Source organism: Corvus cornix, chromosome 1 (genome assembly GCF_000738735.6).
Source record: "Corvus cornix cornix isolate S_Up_H32 chromosome 1, ASM73873v5, whole genome shotgun sequence".
NCBI lineage: Eukaryota > Metazoa > Chordata > Aves > Passeriformes > Corvidae > Corvus > Corvus cornix.
The window spans coordinates 15,106,743-15,115,927 of record NC_046332.1 but is presented as its reverse complement, the minus strand read 5'-3'; positions in this window follow the sequence as shown (position 1 = coordinate 15,115,927).

The following is a 9,185-nucleotide window of genomic DNA, read 5'->3' as shown; positions in this document are numbered from 1 at the left end:
TGGTTTGAATTGTCACCTTCTGTGGCCTGATTTGTACCTCAGCGATATTCCACCCCAGGTACTTCCAAACAGGTGTACGTTGAACCTTTTCGGGCGCAACAATCAAGCCATACCGGTTCAACTGATTGGTGAGCAGGAGCTCCTGTCGGGGGGTGATTGGGCCTGGCTGAGCGATCAGTATATCGTCTATATAATGATAAATGATGGCTTTCAGCCACTGCACTCGAACCGGTTTCAGTGCAGCATCAACATACATCTGGTACAAGGTGGGACTGTTCTTCATCCCCTGTGGAAGTACTGTCCACTCGTATCGAGAAGGAGGCCCTGCCCTGTTTATGGCAGGGAGAGTAAAAGCAAAACGATGCATGTCATCAGGATGCAATGGTATAGTAAAAAAACCAGTCCTTTAAGTCCACTATTAATAAATGCCAGTTCTCAGGTACAACTGCAGGATTGGGAAGACCAGGTTGCAGGGTCCCCATAGCTTGCATCTGAGCATTAATAGCACGCAAATCATGCAACAGCCGATATTTTCCAGATTTCTTCTTGATTACAAAGATGGGTGTATTCCATGGACTCGTAGATGGTCGCATATGTCCTTGATTTAACTGTTCATGCACTAGTGCGTGAGCTTGCTGCAGACTTTCCTCTTTGAGCGGCCACTGCTTGATCCACACTGGCGCATTTGTAATCCATTGCAAGGCTATCGGGAAAGTCAATGCAGTGGCCGCTACTGAAAAGGCATGTCAGTGGTCAGCACAAAACCCAGCTGGTCGAGCACGTCTCTCCCTATTAAAGCGTTAGCTTTCTCAGGCAGAGGCATCACTGTAACTACAACAGATGCAGTGTGTCCGTCTAGTATGATTTGAATTTGATCCTGGCTGCGTTGCACTGAAGCAGTGCCTCCGACACCTTCGACCCCTCCTGCTGCCTGTTGAAGGGGCCAATGCGGAGGCCAGCATGAATTGGCCACGATTTGTCAGGTCTGCTCCAGAGTCCAAAAGCGCAGACAAATTATAGAATCACTGCCACGAGTGAACACGGCAGTAGCAACTGGCCGCTGAGCTAGTGGGAGGGTGAGAAGAGCGAGACTCCCAGTTGAACCAAAATTTCCCGTTCCCCGCTCCAGCGTTCCCTCGGCCATAGCTGCAGCCAGGTGGGGCAGAGGAATTAATTGAGCGATCTTGCTGTGTGCTGGGATGTGCACAGGTGGAAAATGAGTTTGAGCCATAATGCAAATTTCTCCTTCATAGTCCTTATCAATTAGGCCGGGCAATATAAAAAGTCCTCTCAGGCTACTAGAAGAGCGGCCTAACAGCAAAGCTCCATAGCCCTGTCCGTTGATAACCAGGGGCCCTTTAATGCCAGTTGGAATCCTCTGGGGCCGGCCGTCGATCAGAGTCACATCTATTGCTGTTGGTCCAAGCCGAGGCTTCCTCGGGTTGCTGGCCGAAGGCAGCCAGCAGGTTGCAGGGAGCTGTGGAGACTGGCATCGCTACTGCTGGGGCCACTGTTGGTGTCTGCGTGCCGTGACCCTTCGCGCTCGATGTCCTGTTTCCCAGCCTCCTCTGGCAGGCTTCCGTGGAGTGAGTATGGAGATTGCAGTTATGGCACCATACTCGCTGGACCTGACACTGCCGTTTCACGCGCCCTCTTCGGCCGCATCGGTAGCACTTGACGTCATTAGAGGTAATATAGCACCTGTCTCTTGGTGCTTCCGCCCCTTTCAAGGGGGCAAGGGCTGCAAAGGCTTGAGTCTGGGCTTGCACGAGATCTTTCCCTATCTCCTTAACAGCTTCCACTAACATTGCCTGTGGCCCTACTGGCACACAGCTCATTCTTTCTAGCATCAGCTCTACTGGTGCGTCAGCTGGCAAGGTAACTATTATGGACCGGGTGTACGGATTGCAATTCTCCATGACACACTGTCTTAACAATGTCTTAACTGTCTTCATAAAATCCTGTACATCTGAATTATGTATAGCATTAGTAACCCTATCAACAAAACTTGAAAAGGATTAATCCCTTCCTTGTTTGATTGACAGATAGGAAGGCTCAGGGGGTGCTGTTTTTACAAAGGACATTGCCTGCCAGGCAAGTCTCATAGCCTCCAATAATCTTTCCGGTCCCACTTTCACTTGCATTTCCACTCTGGCAAACTGCCCAACGCCCATAAGCTGCTCCACCGTAACCCCATGTAAGGGGTCCTGTGCGTCACGGTGGGTATTAGCAGAGGCGTCACAAAGGCGTTGCCAGTGCGCCTGCCACAGCATAACCTGTGAAGGGGTCATAATCATTCTCATAATAGTTTTAATATCCTCTGGGCAAAGAATCCCACAGCCCCATACGTAGTTTAGCATCATCACTGTGCAGGCCGGACTCATTGACTGTGCCCCGCAGCTGAGTTAACAACTTCCAGTTTACCGGACTATATTCTCCTACTACATCATCCCCAGCTGCTTGATATATTACCGGGAAGGCAACTGGATCTCCGATTGCCTCGGGGAGGTCATAATCTTCATTTTCAAGGGCTGTTTTTACGATATTTCTCCAATCAACCTGACTACATTGTAACTTAGGGGTGTTACATGCTCTGCGAATGTCAGTTCCAGCAGGCTCATGGCGACATCTAGCGGCTTCTTGGCCTAACTGTTTGTTGTCACCATCTGATAACTCAGCCTGCGTTCGCACCGGGGGTGCAGTAGGTACGGCACCCGGTGTCGGATCTGTAGGGGGTTTCACAGGCACGGAACACCCTATTGGTGGCGTGGGAACATGGCTCCCAAGTGTCATTATACCTGGTGGAGGATCATTGCTGCCTAAATGAGCTGTAGCAACTGCTGCTACCTGCTTCTCTACCCGATAGTGTTTCAAGCAATTAAGAACTGCTCTCCACAGCTTCATTAACTTCTTAGCTTCCTTACTGTAGTCTATAACCAAATTCCACGAACAGTCACCATATTCTTTCCACTGCTGCTCATGAAACAGCGATCCTGACTCTTTAAAATAGCCTCTTGCCATTCCAAACTCCACTAACTGCACCAATTCCTTATTAAGGTTTATCTCCTTAATTCCCTGCTTTTCTAAAAAGCGTAAAAGTAAACCAAAGGCCACCTCAGTTTCCATAACCGCGTCCTACCGCAAACTGCGTCCCAACCGCAAACTGTGTCTTACCACAAACTGTGTCTTACCACAAACTGCATCTACCCACAAAGCCGCGTCCTACCGCGCCTGTCCCTGCTGTCAGGGTCATGCAGCCTTCAGGTTTAGCCTTTGTCAGCCAAACGGCGGACCCCTGATGCCAGGTCGGTCCAGATTGGGATCAGGCAAGCCGTCGATCCTTACGCCCGCCGGCGCTGCTCCGGCACCGCAGTCGGCTCCCGCCGGGTCGAGAGGAACGAGTCCGAGGTCGAGTTCTGAGCTCCGAGTTCGGGCGCCAGATGATGGAATTGTAAAAGGACGAGAGCCCGGGGATCCCAGCGGGGGGAGAGATGCAGTCCAAGCCAATATGGTTGATAAGTGCAAAACTCCGTTTATTAGCAATCCAAAGGCATTTATATAGTATACCAGCTTGTTAACTCCTAAGTGGCTTAAAGCTTATCAAAGCACATTTCTACTTCTACATAATTGGACTTACATTGGCAAGCTTCCACAGTCATGCTATGATTAAAAGAATTCAGTGTTCACCCCCCTTTTTCCCTGGTTAGCACATTTTATCAGGACAACTGCATCGTTTCAAAACTCCCTCTTTATTCCCAGCCCTGCTTGTTTTCTTCACACAGGGACTTTCCCATGGAGAGTTTTTTCTCACACACACAGGCCTTTTGCTTCTAGGCCTATTGCTTGCACAGTCCTTCTATTGATCCCATAATTCTATCAATGATCCATGCCCCTGATCCTTTAATAATTGCAACACTACCCTCCATGGGTGCCCTCCCAGGTTTACTCCTTGAAGATCCCATTGTACTCACTGGTGAAATTTTCAGTGGTCCTTCCCTGTGGACTCTTCACAGACCCCCTGGTCCACCACTTGTCTCTCTCCTGGACAGTCTCGGGAACCCAACCAATCACCCAGTGCCGGCCAGCACCAAAGGGAGCTGATCACCAAAATGGGGTGAGGCATGCCTTCAGCTCCGCTTGCTGCCCACCACCCCCAGACGGTGGAAATATCCTGGACGAGTGCCCGTTTTGTCAGGAAAGTTACTGGACTCCTCTGTCTCCTTTTTGGACATAAACCTCTGGCGTTTATGAATTAATTTTCCTGACATTGTGGAAATATATTAGGTATGAATAAAAACAGTTTGACAGGCTCATAAAGTAGAAAAGCAGATAGAAGACAGTACCAGAGTGCCTTGCTTCTAAGTGTGGGATTGATTGGGTATCACTGTCTTCAGCAATAAACCGGGCAGGGCCACTGCATGCAGCTGTGGGCTGGAAACAAAACTCTATTCCCCAGCCCTGAAGAAATTGCTCTTGGAGGGGTGGGGGAATAAATAAAATAAAAACATCCCTGTCTGTTTCTAGCCTGTGCCATTTCAACAGAACATGGTTAGAGACTGCAGGTTCATGACCAGAGCTGGTGAGGGTGGCCCCTGGCAAGAGAGAGTGGTGCCGGGCAGTGATAGCAGATACTTGCAATAGCTGTGACACTGCTGCTGGTCCAAAACAGGTTTTGGTAATTATGATTATTTTGAGTCCCACGCCAAGTCCATCTAATTGTGCCTAAGCACTTCTTCAGGCTATAGCTCTGGGGTGTGTTTCAAGCACAGGATCTTTTTTCTGTCTAATTAGGATGAGATGGCTTGGAAGAAACAGGCAAAATCCTATTTACCCCATATGTTACTTCTCTAAGAAGGGTTTATGGAGAAATGTTTGCATCCCTCCAGCCACTGCACAGAGATGAGAGCAAACCCAAGCCATGGCCAGCAGCAGTCCCTGCCAGGAAGGCAACTGAGCTCTGGAGTCTTAATTTGATTTTTAGAGTCCCTTGAGAAGAAAAAAAGCAAACATAAAACAAATAAATACTGGGGAAGTGGGGTTTATTTTCCTTTCAAAAGCCTTGTCTCTCAACCTGCTTTATGAAAAAAAGAGAGCAGTCAACTTTTAATTTTGTGTGTGTGAACTAGCTGCTTCTTGGGGAAGAGCTGGAGGCTGTGCCCCCATACCCAGCTGGGATGAAACTGCAGGCCCAGGGCATTAATTTGGGGCTGCCTGGAGGGAACATTCCAAGCCCTGCATCTGGCCCCGCTGTGTGGCCATGCCAACCACATTGAACTCTCTGCTCCTTCACAGAGTGTTCCTGACCCAGGGCACAGCCAAGGATGTTTCTGTAATGTTCAGGCTACTCAGGGTGCACCAATTTATGTTAGCCAGGATCCAGCCCACTCCTGACAAGTTTGGTATTGTAGAATCACATCAGCAGCAGTGAGGGCTGGAATCCTACTCCATGCTTGACACTCGGGCTGCCCATTGACCTACCTGGGAAACTGTGCTTATTGGCACTGGAGGGATGGATCTGGGAAGTTGATTTAGCATGTGGATTTAGCACCTGGGGAGTCAGGATGAAGCCCCTGGTCTGTTGCCAGGGCAGTCTTGACAGTGCTGCAAAAGATGATCATTCCCTGCCTTGCAGGTGATTAGAAACCCCTTATTTGCAATAGCATAAAGACTCCCCAGAAGTGACATAAAAAATGAGCAACAAAAGACTGAGCTGCAAGTAGCCAAGTCTTTTTTGAAAATATCATTTATACCCTATTACCTATACAAAGTGTTGTAGTACAGTTTTCTTTTGTTTCCTTGGCACAGAAAAAAACCAAAGGCACTTGGCTGGTTCTGACAATAGAGTTGCTAGAAATCTGCTGTGAAAGTCTGTAGGCTACCAAAATTCAGCAGCCAAAAGAGTATTGCAGTCAACAGCCTGCATTTTGCAAAGCCTACATTTTACATGATTGATGTAAAAGAAGAGATATAGAAACTAGATATAGAGAATGAGATTCTCTATTCAATGTCCTGGGATAGGTGTTATCTTTAAAAACCCCTATAAATGAAGGGGAAGTCAGGAGGAGCAAGCTGATGACAGGCCCCAAAGAAGAGCTGCTCTCCCCCAGGGACTGGCCAAGCCTCTCTGCTGCTTGCCCAGAATAACCCTAATGCCGCAGTTCTGGCCTGGTCCAGAGAAGGTGTCAGGACATCCTCTATCAAGGTGTGTTGACATTGGGGCACACTGAATTTTCATGTGCTCACATAGAGTGGAGCAACTCACAGCCTCTTCTGAGAGAAGGAAGGACCTGGAGCAACAAAAAGATTTTATCCATGATGCAAATTCTACTACTGCAAATTCTGCAGTTTATCCAGAAACAACCACATTCCCAGTGTGACCCTTTCCAATTCATATTCAGTCCCATAAGCAGAGGACAGCTTCCAAAGGGTGTAGGACACACCAGTGGAGTTGTGTCGCAATGACCGCCACCGACCACTGCGCAGGCTAGCTCCTGTGGTATGCGACAGGAGTGGGGAGCAGCTGGAGGCTCCTGGCTTTAAAGCTGCTCCTCAGGGGCTCAGCTCTTGCCCAGGGGAGCTGAAGCTCCAGGCACAGTGGCTGTCAGCAGTCCGGACGAGGGAGAGGATAGAAAGTTGCAAGGAGGCTTGCCACATGGGATAATCCAAGTTTATTGGAAGCAACTCCCAGGAGACAAGCCTCGAACAGCTCCAAGGAACCTCTTATAAAGGGAGGTGTTACAATGGGGATGGCTTAACTGGGGACCAATAGAAATCTCTAAGGGAGGGATATGGACGAGGATAGACATTTCCTTGGGCCAATAGCCTCAAGGGGAGGAGGGAAAGGGATCACATGCCCCAATGGGGCATCAAGGTTTAGGGGATTTCCAAAGGGGGAGGTATCTAGAGGGGTAGGGTCTCGGGGGATTGACAAGGACCATATAAGGGTAAACTGGGAGGTTTCAGGTGATGGACACTGAACCTTCGGGAACAACAGGAGGGGTTTGGGTGATTGATAGGGAAAGAGCTAGAACAAGAGGAGGAGAACAACCATGTAGGGACCACTAGGGGAGCGGCTTGGGTCTGGGGCAAACCAACTGGGAATAGGAGTGGGGAAGGTAGGGATGAACCATTGGGGTACAAAAAGCTTATCTAAAAATACAATAAAGGTATCGCATCACCACAGAGTTGCAAAGTAAAGAGAGAAAATTCTGATTAACAGTGCATTTCTGCATAGTACTGGCATGACCAACCTAAAGAAACATGGAATAGCAGATGGATATAGACTGTCAAAGCAAAGATTCACCTAAGCCCAGCATCCTGCTTCCCATGGTGACCAAAAATGGAAAGCTGGGGAAGGGTGTAAGAGGTTTCTGCCTAAGAATGTAGTGAGGAGTTGGTCTCTTTTCCCAAGCAACAAGAGGAAATTGCCTCAAGTTGTACCATGGGACATTTAGATTGAATTTAGGAAAAATTTCTTCACTGGAAGGGTTGCCAAGACCTGGCACAGGCTCCCCAGGGCAGTGGTGGAATCCCCATCTGCCTCTGCGTCCTTTTTGGAGCAGTTCCCACTTTGCCCGGTCAGCTCTGGACGCAGCAGGCTGCAGGGGCCAGCCTCCGGAATCCGGGAGACCAGAGGTCTGGCTCGTGGGTCCTTCCACAGGACCGCGGCAATAGAGGCAGGTGGTGGAAGAAGGAGGCAGGCGCAATTGTGGATGAAGTCCAGAAGGTTTATTGTGTCTCCGAACAGGGGACCTCACCCCCCAGGGGTGTCCAGCAATGAGCAACCCTGAACGCGCCTGCCAGGGGTTTTATGGGGGGGTGGCGACAGGGGAGGGATGACAAAGGCATCGAATCAGGGAAGGAGAAGGACGGGTCTGCGGGATGAAGGACACACAAGGGAACCTATCTTGGGAAAGGAAGGGAGGGATCCTCCCCCCAAGACCAATCACTCGACACCCCTGCCAGAACTTTCTAGAAGCTTGGGAGGGGTGCCGGAGTGATTGGCAGGGGTCTGGGAGGAGACAAATAAAGAAAGCAGGGTTACGAACATGAAACCAGGAGGGTATAAACTGGGATGGTACAGTAACACGAAACCCAAAGGGGAGACCCGGACTGAACCAACACACTCCCACACCCATCCCTAGAGGGATTTAACAGCTGTAGAGATGTGGCAGCTGGGAACATGGGTTAGACAGTGCTGAGGGGCACAGTTGGACTCAGTGATCTCAGAAGTGTTTTCCAACCTCAGCAATTCTGTGTTTCTGTGACTGAGTGTATGTTAGCTGGTGTTGCTGTGACCCATCCCAGTGCGGGGCTGGGGCAGCGAGATGCCCATCAATCCCAGCCATCCCCTGGATCGAGTTTCCCGAAGAGGCAGACTCAGAGGGTGGGTCGAGGGGCAGCTCAGAAGCCTAAGCTGCACCCCCCCAGGTGGCGCCCGGGTACAAGCTGCCTCCCCGGTTCAGGAAATTTCTCGGTTTTCATTGGTTCTTTGTTATAACTCCCGCCTCTTGTTAAATTGTGTCCTCCCCCTGGCTTGTAACTCATAGGTTTGTGGTGATGCAAGATTTTTTATTGTATATTCTTATGTTATCTGTACCCCAAGGGTTCATCCCTACCTTCCCCACTCCTATTCCCAGTTGGTTTGCCCCAGACCCAAGCCGCTCCCCTAGTGGTCCCTACATGGTTGTTCCCCTCCTCTTGTTCTAGCTCTTTCCCTATCACCCAAACCCCTCCTGTTGCTCCCGAAGGTTCAGTGTCCATCACCTGAAACCTCCCAGTTTAACCTTATATGGTCCTTGTCAATCCCCCGAGACCCTGCCCCTCTAGATACCTCCCCCTTTGGAAATCCCCTAAACCTCAATGCCCAATTGAGGCATGTGATCCCTTTCCCTCCTCCCCTTGAGGCTATTGGCCTAAGTAAATGTCTATCCTTGTCCCTATCTCTCCCCTAGGGATTTCTATTGGTCCCCAGTTAAGCCATCCCCATTGTAACACCTCCTTTTATAAGAGGTTCCCTGGAGCTGTTCGGGGCTTGTCCCCTGTGAGTTTCATCCAATAAACTTGGATTACCTCCTGTGGCAAGCCTCCTTGCTACTTTTTATCCTCTCCCTCGTCCTGACTGCTGACTGTTACTGTGCCTGGAGCTTCAGCTCCCCTGCACAGAGCTGAGCCCCTGAGGAGCA